Source organism: Aplysia californica, unplaced genomic scaffold, assembly GCF_000002075.1.
Source record: "Aplysia californica isolate F4 #8 unplaced genomic scaffold, AplCal3.0 scaffold00197, whole genome shotgun sequence".
NCBI lineage: Eukaryota > Metazoa > Mollusca > Gastropoda > Aplysiida > Aplysiidae > Aplysia > Aplysia californica.
In genome coordinates, this window is record NW_004797467.1 from 294,951 (window position 1) to 310,106 (window position 15,156).

At 40.1% G+C, this 15,156-nt stretch overlaps 1 protein-coding gene across 1 annotated transcript in view; it reads right to left on the reverse strand.

Moving 5' to 3' along the window:
• Nucleotides 1–15,156, reverse strand: part of LOC101857485 — a 152,874-nt gene that overhangs the window by 42,815 nt on the left and 94,903 nt on the right. The gene's annotated exons all lie outside the window — the stretch shown is intronic.

Here is a 15,156-nt window from a genome sequence, read left to right on the forward strand (position 1 = left end):
GCATTCGGTTTATATATATGTATGTATGTGTGTGTGGGTGGGTGTGGGGGTGTGTGTGTGTGTGTGTGTGTGTGTGTGTGTGTGTGCGTGCGTCCTTGTGTGTGTGTGCGTCTTTGGGTGTGTGCGTACTTGTGTGTGTTTGTGTTGTTCGTGCAACCCATAGAGATGAGTCAAAGAGATAAAATAGGTGAGAGAAAGAGAGAGTGAGTTGTGAGAGAAAGGCATTGGAAGTACAGGGTGATCCAAAAAAATATTGTACAACTTTTTTTTTCTAAATATCTCGCACACAATTGGTACTAGAATGTTGTAATTTGGAACAGATATAATTCATTCAAGAGGAATTTGTTCGACATACAATTCACAAAGAAAAAAACTTATTTTCGAAAACGGAAATGGCTTCTATTTAAACAAAACCACCTATAAATGCAAAATGCAACAATTTAAAAGATCTTGTAAGGAAAGTCATGAAATTATTGGTTTGTTTTTTTCCTTTCCTTTTATTTTTGAAATCTAATCTTTCCATCCATGTTACCTTTTAAACAATATTTCTTTTCTCCAACAGAGGTAAAATATTTTTTACATTCTGAAATTCCGAGAACCAATGGTCTATGTCCTGTCCTCCTTTGAACTCGACACTTTTTAACGCGTCGTTCGTTATGTTCAGTGGAGACAAGACAAGGATCCTCTCAAACATGAGTAGTCAATGCCACAAACACTGTGCCACCTTACAGTGTGGAGCTGTTTCTAGAGACAATAGGGAGGGGGGGGTGAAAGGGGGAGTGAGGTTGCCCAAATAGATAGCATTTGTGGGGTTGATATAACCTGAAAGGTAAATATGGGCTTTGCTAAGGAGCCAAAGTCATAGAGGAAATGTTCACGCTTTTCAAGACGATCGAGGAATCATGAACACATTGCTATCCTCTGGTAGTTTCGCGAACGGGAAAATGGTATAATTGTAGATGAAGATTTGCCATTGGATTGCGGACCGTTGAGTTGTAGGAAAGTTATTGCTGCAGACATCGTCTCATGGGGCTCATCTACTGAATTCTGCACTCTGGTGACGTTTAAATGGGTGGGAACGGTGTTTGTTTGACCTGAAGTGGTCATTTGGTCTGGGAATGTTTTGTTCTGATTCGATACAGGTTCTAACTGATGGACCATTTCCACCCTTGACATCAAAGCAGGCCGTGCACTTTAACATCATTTCCGTACCTTGTGTGAAACTTACGAAATGAGTTGGTGATGAGGAAATGTTCAATACAAAAAGATATCTGCTCTTTACTAATTTTAATCATGATCTCAGCAGGCAAAGGAGACTTGATTAAAAACAATCTGCTAATCTCTGTTGGCCTGTTCGACTACACTGTGGTTTGCAAATGGCGCAATCGTTGGGATTTTTAGTGGTAGTCCTAATGCAAACAAGTGTGTCAGGCTACAAAAATGAGGATATAGCAGAAAATGGGTTGGGTTTTTTTACGCGCCGTGTAGAGAAAAACTATTTGGTGGATTTATCTAAAATGAATATCATGCAAATTCCTTTTGCCTTCCAAATGTTGAATACAATTTCGAAATACAAACTTCGGTATGGAGGAAAATATTAACAAAAAAGTTGTAGAGTTTTGTTTTGTTTTTTGGATCACCCTGTAGTTTAGTCTAACACTAAGTTAATTTCACTACTATCTGTGATGTAATGGTAAGATCCTTTGCCGTTGCTCGCGGAAGACGTGAGTTTGATTCCAGAATAAGGAATCTAACACAAAGTTCACGTCACCTCCATCTATGGTTAGGCCCTTTTCGGTTGCACACAGAAGACAATTCTCAAGTCAGAGAGCTTTTTGTCGAGCATCTGTGTGAGCTGGGAGTTACATTTCAATCAGTCCCGGTTAAATCCGTCAAACAGGCCAGATGCATCCCGCAAGAAAAAGGACAATAAGTACGTCGAAGAAGCCGTAAGATTTATATAACAATTATTTGCAAGCATTTACATTCCAACTTCATCATGTCGTTAAGTTTATTATAATCGATTCCTGGAATATTGTAACTCAAAAATGCAAGTGACAGACGCAGTGGTGTACAAGTTCTGATGGTAAGCAGCTTGATTATGTCAGAAGTGAGTGATTGGTGTATAGTAAAGTATTGTTCTCTCTATTGTCTGAGTGAGCAACGAGGTGTAAGTGTCAGATTTCACTTTGCACGGAATCTTGACTGTCTTTTAGGAAAAAGAAGCACATTGACACAATTACGGTCATTTAGTGCTGTGGAAAAGTAAGATAAGACAGACAAAAATAACAGAGGGAAAGAAAAGAATAGAACCTACCAGAGGCGCTCTCTAACTTCCTGCTATTGACTAGGTAAATAGCTCAATGGAATGATTGGGTACGTCATCATTAAATTGATATATAAGTTGTGTTCCACCTAACGTTTAATGAATTTCTACTGATGAGCTAACAGTGGTTGAAAGTGGGAGGCAAAAAGAACGAATCATGATGGGCAACAAGCTTGGCTGATAATATAGCTCACAAGGGTAAATTAGTATGAGTTAGGGGGAGAACGAATAAAGAAAAACCAGAATTACACAGAGAGAGAGGGAAGAGAGAGAGGGGGGGGGGGGGAGAGAGAGAGATAGACGGCGAGGTAGAAAGAGACAAAGAATGTGGACGGGTGAGTGGTAGGGGATGAGACAGACAGACAGACAGACAGACAGACAGACAGACAGACAGACAGACAGACAGACAGACAGACAGACAGACAGACAGACAGACAGACAGACAAACAGACAGACGGACAGACAAACAGACATATCTAAAGACATGCCCATACATAGAGCGGGCGCTGCAAAGACGTGTTAGGAGTGATAGACAGTAAGAGCTGGAACATTATTCTAACAAGAGTCGTGTGTTTTCCTGTGAATGTCCCCTTGCTCACAAACACACTCAAAGGCTTAATGTCACAAGGGGAAAAGAAACGATAATATTGCTTTGTCCATCTAGGTGGTCAGAGGGGATCAACAGACGCCACAAGATGGCAGCGGGGATGTTTTCCCGCCGACATCCTAAACCTGGGACTGCAAACATCGCCTGAACCCAGGACTCCCACTAGAGCCCGCGTCTGGCCGATCGACCACCTATTATCTTAATTATCTCTTCTGGTGCGAAAACATCTTCAGTGGGGATTCTCAGAAGGAAACAGCGATTTTGAGGTTTTGTTGGGGAGGGGGAAATGGGGACGAAAAGGTGGGGGGGGGGGCATGAAGAATGTTCTGTGTTTTGACAAAGGACTGAAGTCACCAGAACATTTAGTAGGAGCACCAAACTACGTCAGTGGTGGGTATTATTTGACGTCATATTATATTGGGCATGATTGGGTGACGTTGACGCATAGAAGGAATCCGACCTACCATATATTTTCATGGATTTAAGCGACGCAGGTGTAATAAAGATGCTGCATAGAAGATATACCACTACATACCATTTACGTCCATAGATTTATGCTACTGGGATGTAGTAAACATGTCGTCATAATTTCCTTAAACGATGTTCTAAAACCATAATATACCCAATAAACCCCAAAATGTCTTACTACAGTGATGTCAAGAAATAGATCACAGTTTCAGCGTGACTTGGTTTCATCCTGACTAGGGCAAGCAGAAACGTTTCTTTGTATTCGAAAGAGTTGTAACAAGTTCCATTAAATATAGTAAAAGAGGCGGCGTGAATTTTTTTTTTTCATTTTTACTATTGGTTTCTTTGCTCCTTTTACTTTGAGGTTTGTTTGTTTTTGGTTTGTAATATGAAATAAATGTCAACGTGCAACTCGTGGTGTGCATATATGACGATTTATTTGATAACAAGATATGACTATCGATCGACACTCGAAAGAGACCCGCTTCAATAATCATAGCTTATCACCAAATAGAATGTCATAATATCACACTATTCGCTGCATTTGTTCTATTTATGTTGCTGTCATTATTACTAATGCCAATATGACTATCATTATTACTGTTATTGTTATAATTATTATTTATTTATTTTTATTATTATTATTATTATTATTATTATTATTATATTTATTATTATCATAGTGATATTATCATTATTATTATCATTATCATTATATTATTATTGTTATAATTACAATCATCATTATCAACACCATAATTATCATCATTACAATCATCATTTTCATTATCATCATTATCATCATTATCATCATCATTATTATCATCATCATCATCATCATCATCCTCATCATCATTATCATTTAATATTTTGCCAGACCAAGAATACGTTAAATTTTCTATCTCGAAAGGCATCTTGGGATGTTCTGTTGGTCATTATCATCATTATCATCATTATCATCATCATTATTATCATCATCATCATCATCATCATCATCATCCTCATCCTCATCCTCATCATCATTATCATTTAATATTTTGCCAGACCAAGAATACGTTAAATTTTCTATCTCGAAAGGCATCTTGGGATGTTCTGTTGGTCATTATCATCATTATCATCATTATCATCATCATTATTATCATCATCATCATCATCATCATCATCATCATCATCCTCATCCTCATCATCATTATCATTTAATATTTTGCCAGACCAAGAATACGTTAAATTTTCTATCTCGAAAGGCATCTTGGGATGTTCTGTTGGTGTGTGGAGAACAAAACATATGTACTGACAACAAATCAATAGATGGTCAGCATTTATCGTGTTATAGGTATCTTCTAGTCGTCTACTACGAAGTGATAAATTTACCCCCTCACAAACTTATACACACATACAAACCTGCGCAAGCACACAAGCAAACACACACACACACACACACACACACACACACACACACACACACATATGCGCACACGCTCGCCGCGCACACACACACACACACACACACACACACACACACATACACAAACACAAACGCACGCTCATACGCACACGCACGCACACACACACACACACACACACACACACACACACACACACACACACACACACACACACATACACAAACACAAACACAAACGCACGCTCATACGCACACGTGTGCACAAACACAAACGCACGCACCACACACACACACACACACACACACACACACACACACACACACACACACACACACACACGCGCGCGCGCGCGCCCGCGCGCGCAACACAAACACATTAGTGCGATTTCTGACAGAATCTGTCGACCACTACAACAAGTTCTGTTATTCAAGGTTGTAGCCTGCATTACTTCAGGTGAGTTCATAAACTGATCCGTTCAGTCGCAGACAACGACACCCATTTCATCTATTAACTCTGTCTTATCGTATCTGCAGTCTATCCCGACATGGTTGTATGGTACGAGTATAACAAAGAAGGTGCTATATCGTTGATCGTCACAGAGAGAGTTAAACCTTTCCGTGAAGTCTGAAAAATTTGATTTTTTTTTTTAATTTGAAAAGAAGTATTCTTTTGTTCGTTATTCATCAAATAAAAACGTCGACAGCACTATTATTGTTCTGTCAGCGTGTTGGGTGAATCGAAAACAACAAAAGGAAATTGTAAAACCCTTTTCTTCCGGAGAAATTTGTCGAAAGAGGCTTCCCTGCACAATAGCAAGATATTTGTTTAAATAAAAATAAAAAGTCTTCGGTTGCCGTTTCTTTTCTGGTTGAGCTTGCGTTAACACTCTCCGTGCCAAGCCCCAAAACTACTCTCTACCCCAGAATTACACGTTTCTAGTTGCTCAGTGCCTAGTTTTGAGAAATATGGCTTTCAAAATTTTGAATTTCAGAACATGTCAAGTATTTTGGAAAGCAATTCTTTGAATATCGTGATAGCGACTGCAAATAATCTTACTATTTTTAAAGAGCAAAAAGAACATTTACTATATAAACTCTTGTCTTAATAATACAAAACGGAAAAAAATGCCAGATATAACTTTGCAATTCTAAGGTAGCGAATTGTGTCTTTTTTATTTCTTTCCACCATGCCTTCATAATGCATAACACCGAAAGTGTTAAGGATTCCGTCTATAAACGCAACAATACCGAGCCTGACAAGGGATCGGGTTCTAAATGTTTCTCAATGGACTTGTCACCAAGTAATAGAAAAGTTTCTGAGAAAAAATTCTGGATGTCTGGCAAATAAGACAAACAATGGCAGCCGGCTATTTTTTTCCATTACATCAAGGTTCCTTACAGCTTTCAGTGTGCCTCTTGATCTTTTTTCTGTGCTTGTGTAAAGACTCGAAACGTTGCAACTGATTTCGACAAGGCTATGCCCTTAAATGTGTGACATATTATTAGGAGAAAAAAAAAACACTTTCGTTGAAATGAAGTGGTTACATTATTTCTGTGCATGTCCTAGATAAAAACGTAAGTGGACGTTGAAAATTGTCTTTTACTTCTCGTTCATGCTCAAACTTTGTAACAATATTCGCACAGTGTTATTCCGTTTCTTTCACCGGTAGTTGGGGGCTTGCTTCTATTCTATCCTTCTGTTTTTTCTGTCTTATCTTCCTGTTACCCCCCTGCACTGAGCAAATAGTGTTGCATCGATGAGCTTCTCTTCCTCAAACTAAACCGTTCTCTGCAGGTATTCAAAAGATATTTCGAAAAAACAGTTGCCTATAAAGATATCTTGGATACTTGGAGGTATTATCTGTGGCTCAGAGGTAAGCGTGCAATGACCCTCCAGTGCTTATGGTCGTTAGCTGCCTTTTATACTCTCTGTCATAGTTAGGTCGGTCCATGCCCTGATATCATCAATGTGACTCTACTGACAAACAAGTGGTATCTTTATATGTAGAATGAATTGCGACAGAGACGTATAAATAGTACTGCCTAATTGTTTTGTGGGCATTTTTTGTGATGTGGCTGTAACTATTTAAGCCCACCCCCACCCCTTTTCCCTGCGACACGATTTCCATCATTCAGAGAAGGGGGCAGACGAAAGAGGGGGCGGGGGGGGGCAGATTATTTGAACTTAAGATATCAAGGCCAACCCGGACTGAGTAGAATACAGCACCCCAGCAAAACAAACGAAGCACTTGATAATATAACTTTCCCGGCCGTGAATCGAACTCGTGACTTCTGTGTGAAATGGTGGAGAACCTTACACAGTTAGACCACAGACGCGCGGCAATCATTAAGAGCGAAAGTGCTCGTGTGTACATTCTATCAGGGCCGTCAATTTTCTCTTCTCTGTGAAAGAGATTTAGATCCGGACGAAGGAAAAAAAATCGCGTTCAACAGCAACATTAATGTCACATCCACGCTCTGCAGGGGGGGGGATAAAATATCTCACAGTCATTAGGGGCCAACTTTTTATGTGACAAGGTGTTTCTTTTGCTGATCATGTTTCTCTTTTGGGTTTTCCCTGAGAGAGAGAGAGAGAGAGAGAGAGAGAGAGAGAGAGAGAGAAGGGGCGGGAGATTGGGGGGGTGGGGGTGGAAAGACCACTCTTTACGCCTAATGACAGTAGGGGGTCAAGCGGGAAAGTGGGGGGGGGGCAGAGGGCGGACGGGGGAGAGAGAGAGACACACGGTCAAATAGATGGGGAGACAAAGAGGGCGAGACAGACAGACAGATACACATAGACACTGACACACAAACACACAGACAATATCAGTGCCTCACTCGCTCATGACAACAATAAGGGAGATCATGCATTTAAGAAGACGACGGCCCTACCTTTCCCCCCCCCCCTTTTCCCACCTTTTCCAATCTTATTCCCCAAGATCCGCTCACCCCCACACCCATCCCTCTGGCCGTTGTTCCAGTGTCACATGCCACAGAGCTTTGTATTGTAATGGGGATTTGCCCGGCCAGATCTAGGTCGTCATTGCCTGAGATATGACCGCACTGACTTGTCTCCCCTTGCCTCAGAGGGAATTTATACAGGACAGTGAGCTAAGAAGAAAAAAGGAGGGAGTGGGGGAGAGAGAGATGAGGGAAAAGTGGGCAGGGAATCCTAGGCTAGGTAGTTTGTATGCAGCGCTCTGACATCGGACCATAGATTTGTATGATATCCTAAACGGTGCACTTTGACATTTTCCCGGTTCTTTGAGCCATATGAAGGGCACGGTGGAAACATGGTCTTGCACTCCTAGATCGCACACAGTCCTGTCACTTTCTACACAAATTTCGCTGCGTGTTATCTCTCACCATGGACTACACATTTACGCCTAAATACAGGGGCAAAACACTTAGTCTCGGTATAGTCGACTGCCCGGAAACCTCCCCCCTTGCCCATCAATTGAGTTTGGCTCAAACTGTGCCCTAAAAAGTGAACAGGCGATACGTCAACGTACACTGTCAAATATATTATCGTAATACAAGTTTATGGAGGGAAATGTACCGTGCGCCTTGATAACAGCGAATTTTGCCCTTCATTCACAGTGTCTATGTATCTTCTAGGAATACATTTAAGACGTTTAAGATATGATGATGACACTATTCTCTTTACCCCATGGTACTCGCACTTCATGGCGATTTTTTTAATAGGGAGAACAAAAAGCAACAGCCATGACTGTGCGCAATCTAGGTGTACAAGTCTATGGAACGGACACCCGAGAAACAGCAGCAAGTCGTGAGTGAGATAGCTTGCCAAAGTGCATACCAAGGGAGCGCACGCACGAGAGGTTTAGATGACATCAGATGACTCCACCTTTGACCTTTGCGCACTACTTAAATGCTTCTGTATTGCGGACATAATAAGACATCATGTTGGCATAGCATGATATTATGTATAACGGATATTATATTCTGTGAACTTGACATAACATTATCTGAACAAAGTACCTTACCATGTATGCAGGAAAGTATAGTTTGTGAATAAAATAGTATGGTATATGTTCAATTTTCTCTTGCATTACCGGTACCCTCCAGAGTGTGGATTGTTCGATTGATTGATTGATTGATTGATTGATTGATAGATTGGTTGATCGACTGATTGATTGATTGAATGAGTGATTGATTGATTGAATTGATTTCATACCAACGACAAAATAAAGACTCGTCCATGAAGACCATGTCATATTGTTCTCTAAAAACGGATACATATTATGGCTTGTTTCCTACGGAACTTCACTTGTCGCTTATTATTTATAAGTGCTCTCTATGTTGATTCTTTGTTTCTTCATTTATGTTTGTGTCTTTTCTGATACTGATAGCCTTTTTTTTTTTTTGCTCTCTATTAATTTTTTTTTAAAGTGCAGGACAGAATACGGGGTGGGGAAATGTGGTTAAGGGGATCTCCTTGATTTTTCCCATGATGCTTAAGATGACAACACCGCACGCGATGCTTGACACAACGCAAGTTTTTCTTTCTCTTCCCGTGGCATCGACCCTGTCAACTCCTTGAAGGATGTCTCGCTTCACATTTTCGTCTTAAGGGTCGAAGGCAAGACAGGTGAGATCCTGCTCCACTTTTTTTTTCTTCCTTAGACTTTAACCCTTTGACCAGTAGGCTTGTTGATCATTCTGAGCAAAACAAAGAGGAAGAGGTCTGTAGCAAGTATAATTTATTCTCTCTCACACTTCCGTGTCAAGAAGCGCTGAGTATATCATCAATCTCCCACGGTATTTGAACAGAAGAGTCATAGCCTTGTTAAAAACTCAAAACCCTTCATTAAATAGCAATCTTGTTGGTGGAAATTAATATATTATTTTTTTTATTATTCACCTTTATTTGAAAGGAGTACCTCTCATGAAATTGAAGATGAATTCCACTTTATTTTTATTGTCCTCATTTTGCCTTTTAAAAGGAAAATTGTTAATTCCTCCCAGCCTGACCCGGCCCAGTTACAGAAATATGCAAAGTTTGACCTATGATAAGAGATATGTGCACAGCCTTCACTTTCCATTATGGAAACTATATTCAACAAATGAGTGTTTTATACGATGTGATATGGGCCAATTGCCCTAAACACTGAAAACTTACTTACAAACCCTTCGACCCCTGTCCTTATGAGCAAACAGAACCTGCGCGACTGAACGCTAGATGGAAAGCTCATATATTTAGATCCCTTCCCAAGAGCACAGATAGCCTCGTTGAATACTGTTACTGTTGACCTGAGATGTGGATTACCCTGACTTAGGTTTGAATTACCAAAGAACGTTCCTATGCGTAGGTAGGTCTTTTCGTTTTGTTCAGTACCTCTTCCTGTGCACATAAAACCATCTTTATAGTAAAACGGGGAAGTATTTTGGGTTCATTATTCGAGGTGCTTTGTATCCACTTTCCTTGGGCTACCGGACCCGTAATCGTCAGATTGTGGGTTCGGGGCTTCGAGCATCAGCTCGGTCCGACGTTGTGTCCTTGGGAAAGGCACTTTACCCGAATGTCCCACTTGGCTTGGTCCTTTCGGAGATGGATGTTACACTCCGAGGTCCCGCCTCTTCAATAACCTAACAGTGTTGGTAGGGGGGTTAAGCCCTATACCATTTACCATTACGATACTTTGCTTGGTCATACAGAAATTAACCCTGCGTCTGTGGACTAACGGTCAGGTGCATTGCAGGCCACACAGAAGACCCGAGTTCGATTCACGTGTTGAGAACAATTTTTATCGAGCATCTCCGTCTTTGTTTCTGAACAGTTTCGACTGATCCTGAAAGGCAGTGTCGAAGCCCAGCTCCTAAATAATATACATTGTGTTGAGGGGGTCGTAACAATGCCTACATAAGAAGAGATGGATGTTTACGTTGAAGATCTTGCCTCTTTATTGACCTTATATTATTGTATGATCTGATGTCAAATCCAACACCATTCCTAACCCCCGTTGCGGTGAAGCGATAACCTAACAGTGTTGATAGGGGCGTTAAAACCACACCATTTCACCATTTTTTTTTTCACGGTAAAGCCTGCAGTCGGACTTCTAGGGTTAAACTGACAGGTGCTCAAAGGCTTCGTGCAACAAACGGTTCTTCGGGAGACCAAGTCATAAATTATTTCAAACAGCGTGTTTGATAATGCACACCCTCACAGGATACTGTTATATCTGGCTCAGAGTAGAAAGAGAATTCGTTACAAAAAGCTTGGAATGTCGTAACAGAGGAGTATTGCATTTCTAGACAACAGAAGTTAAGAAAACCAAGAGAGGCAAAAACAGAGCGTAAACGTTGAGATGTCTCTATAATCTGCATAGATGATTATTGATGGTTAACGGTTTATGGTGAAGGAACGCCGCGTTTCACTTTGTGTTTAACCTGTGACTTTTCACATCAACTCGGAGATGGTGACGTCATCATCTGATTAATCACGTGACTGATTGTCTACTCACGCAAAGGCAAAAGAAATACGCGCGTGCCGACTGAGAAGGTCACAGGATGGGTAGTCGTTCTGTTGTAAAGACGCACTCTGTCCTCTTGATCAATGTTTCATTGTGTCTGACTTACATTTTTATCCCTTTGTCAGTCTACCTTTTTGCTTCTTCTTCTTTCTCTCGCTTTCTCTCTCTCTCTCTCTCTCTCTCTCTCTCTCTCTCTCTCTCTCTCTCTCTCTCTCTCTCTCTCTCTCTCTCTCTCTCTCTTTCGCCCTCGTTCTTTCTCTCTCTCGTTCACTCTTTTGGCTCCCTTCCTCTCTGTCTCTCTCACCCTTTCTTTCTCTCTCACTCTCTCTCTCTCTCTCTCTCTCTCTCTCTCTCTCTCTCTCTCTCTCTCTCTGGTATATCTATCTATCTATCTATCTATCTATCTATCTATCTATCTATCTATCTATCTATCTATCTATCTATCTATCTATCTGTATATCTATCTATCTATCTATCTATCTATCTATCTATCTATCTATCTATCTATCTATCTATCTGTCTGTCTGTCTATAGTTCTTTGTCTCTGAGTATGTGCAGTTTGCACACACGAGTCTACAGAATCCAGACGATGAGAAAAGTTTGTTCACGGCCATTGCGATCCCCTTTACATTAGCAAACATTATACAGTAGGTACATGAAAATTATCGACAGCCCCTTTGGAGGGCTCTACTGGTAGGTCCTATTTCTTTACTTTCCCTCTGTTGTTTTTATCTGTCTGCCTTAATTTCTCCCAACATTAAATGACCATTGTATTGTGTCAACGTTCTTCTCTTTACTCAAACAAACAAATTAGTACTCACCATCAGATTGATGGCCCAATAGGTAAATTAACAGATTACAAGTATGGTATTAACTATTAACTTTAAACATTCCAACTCACTCGTTTCTTGCAAAATTCAAGCTGATAAGCCACCTGATACGGCAATTGAACTTTTTTTAAATTAATCTGATGTAAAACAAAGTGAAAGTAGAGTGGAATTTTTCTGTTCATTTCAGAAGGAAAACTTCGTTCTAGTGCTTTGAAATGTGAATGATTCAAAGTCACCCTGGTGTTGCAATTTCTCTCAATTTTACAGTGTCTATGTATTTTCTAGGATTACATTTAAGAGACTTAAGAAATGAGGGTGACACTGTTCTCTTTACCACAGGATCAAGATAACTAGGGGATTTTTTAAAAATCTGTCCATGAATACAGTGATTTAAAAGGATTATATTTAAATGTAATGAAGTCTTAAATCAAAGGCATTAAAAAATTCAAATAAAAGGAAGTGTTAAGAACTGATGAAGATGAAATACAATCATATAGCAAGCAGTTTTGAATATCTCGAAGCCAGGACTGGGGCAAATGCGGAAAACAACCCCAGATGTTAAACGGATAACTGCAATTGCAAAATCAAAATCGAAAAGATGACATCCATCAGGAAATAACAATTATGATACAAAAACAAAAATTTTAAGAAATACTATGGTCCCCATCCCAACACAAGGATATGAAATATTGACCACAAATGACAAGATGAAAATGCAGTTACAGCTTTCGAAATGAAATGTTATAGACGAATTCAAAGAATATCCTGGAGACAAAAGAATGTAATAAGGTATTCAGAGTTACTTAGAAGAAGGAGTAAAGAAGCGCTCACATTCCTCAAGAACGTAATGACACTGAAATTGAACAACTTTGGGCATATCAAGCGCCATGATTCTCTTATAAACAATTTTTGAAGCAACAGTGAAAAAAATAGCAAGACAGGAAATGGGGAAACCCAAACGAAGATATGAATGAAACATAGAAACCTAGTTTGGATTCACAATAATTCAGGCTAGCAGAATAGCAAGAGACAGAGTGATTTAGTGCAGGAAGTTCCGAGAAGGAGATTCCGACTCCTAGAAAAGCTAAGAAGAAGAGTCAATCTATTTATCTTTCTATTTTTCTATATATATATATATATATATATATATATATATATATATATATATATATATATATATATATATATATATATATTTATAGATAGATAGATAGATAGATAGATAGATAGATATCTGTCTGTCTGTCTGTCTGTCTGTCTGTCTGTCTGTCTGTCTGTCTGTCTGTCTGTCTGTCTGTCTGTCTGTCTGTCTGTCTGTCTGTCTGTCTGTCTGTCTGTCTGTCTGTCTGTCTCCTACCCCGCATGGTTAATTTCACTACAACCACTCAAACATACATCAATATTATTGCGAGTTTGCATGTTTCAGCTATCCTGCTCCAGTCAAAGGCGAAATGTCTACGCTACATGAGCACAGAAATCAATACGTGTTTCTGTTCGTTTATCAAAGTTTAAGAAAAAGTGTGCAGTTAGCTATGTTTGTTTTAGTAAGGTTTTACGGCGCTCGCAACAGCACAGTTAACTTTGAGATTACAATGATGACCAGGGGCGGTTTGTCAAATTTTTGTCAGCTAGACTGTTGTCAAGAGATTTATAGCTGATGATGATTTTCGTTCAGTTTTAAGTAAATCCGAATAAACATGTATCAACATCCAAAAAGCACCTTGCCGATTTGGAGGCGTTGAAATAGACAAGTGGGATTCACTGTTGTTTTGTCGCGACAGAGCCTCATTCCTTCACCTTTGTTTATCGCACCGGCTCGTAACTTTAAATCGTCTCCCGTCAAGCCGTCACGTCGCGGAACTTCGTAGTCTGGACAAACGAACACGGCGGGTACAGCGATGACGTCAGTCCTATGGACAAATCCAATGACTGCCCTGAGAGCGAATATAGCATCCCTTGATTGCCAAATTGGCCTCCGTGTTGCTTACTAAATCAGTAATGAGACTGTCTTGAGTCTTGAGCGGCACAGACACATGAAATATTTTATCAGCACTACATGTACTTATTTTTCAGCCTTTCTCTAACTATCATCAGAACATTTATTGTCAGCATGGCACTAATCTTTTTTGTGTATTGAACTTTTAGCCACCTATAGTTCCTGTTTGGTGACTATTCATCGCTTTCTCCCCTCTAATAACATACCTGGCCCATATGAGTCTAGCCGGCGAAAAGAGGAATCGTCTAGTGAAGATATATAACGAGAATTATAACGAAGAGCGATAGGCTCTCGGCTGTCAGGGTCTGGCCCGAAAACAATGGCCCTACCCCCTCCCTTCCCTCCCCTTATCCACTGTCACCCCAGCTAGACACCAAGTTCTATCATTAGCATTAGACACACTTCCCCACTTTGTTACAACAGTGTTCTGAGAACTGAGAAGTGTGATGAAGAACGTTTGATTACATAATGATGGAAAACTGTTGTGTGCTAACTTTGTCCAGCTTTGTATAGTATTTGATTGTAGACTAATCTGCACGGGACAGCGTCATTGATACAGTATCAATTGACTTTTTGCCATCGTACAGTACTGTTCTTATTACATTTATATTTACAGGTCGAGTGCACGTCGATATTGTGTGTGGAGCGTGTAGAAAGTAAAAGTCTTTGGTTAAAGCACCAGAAGCCATGACCAGCCGTTTATTGCGCTTCTCACTTCCAGTTTGTTTTCTAGCATAGACTCTAGAGTGTTTCTTTTTCTATGCCGTCAGTTTCTATTAACTCAGTAACTTCCATCATACATTAACCATAATATTGTTTTTTGACACTACCATATTTCAGCTCTTTCACATTATATTAAAATGTTTACAGTGGTGTGTGTGGGTGGGGATGGCGAAAGTAGGGGTATAAAATGAGGCGAGAGAGAGAGAGAGAGAGAGAGAGAGAGAGAGAGAAAATGTGTTTGTGTGTGTGTATGTGTGTGTATGTGTGTGTGTGTGTATGTGCTGTGAAGGAAGGGGGTGGGGGAAGG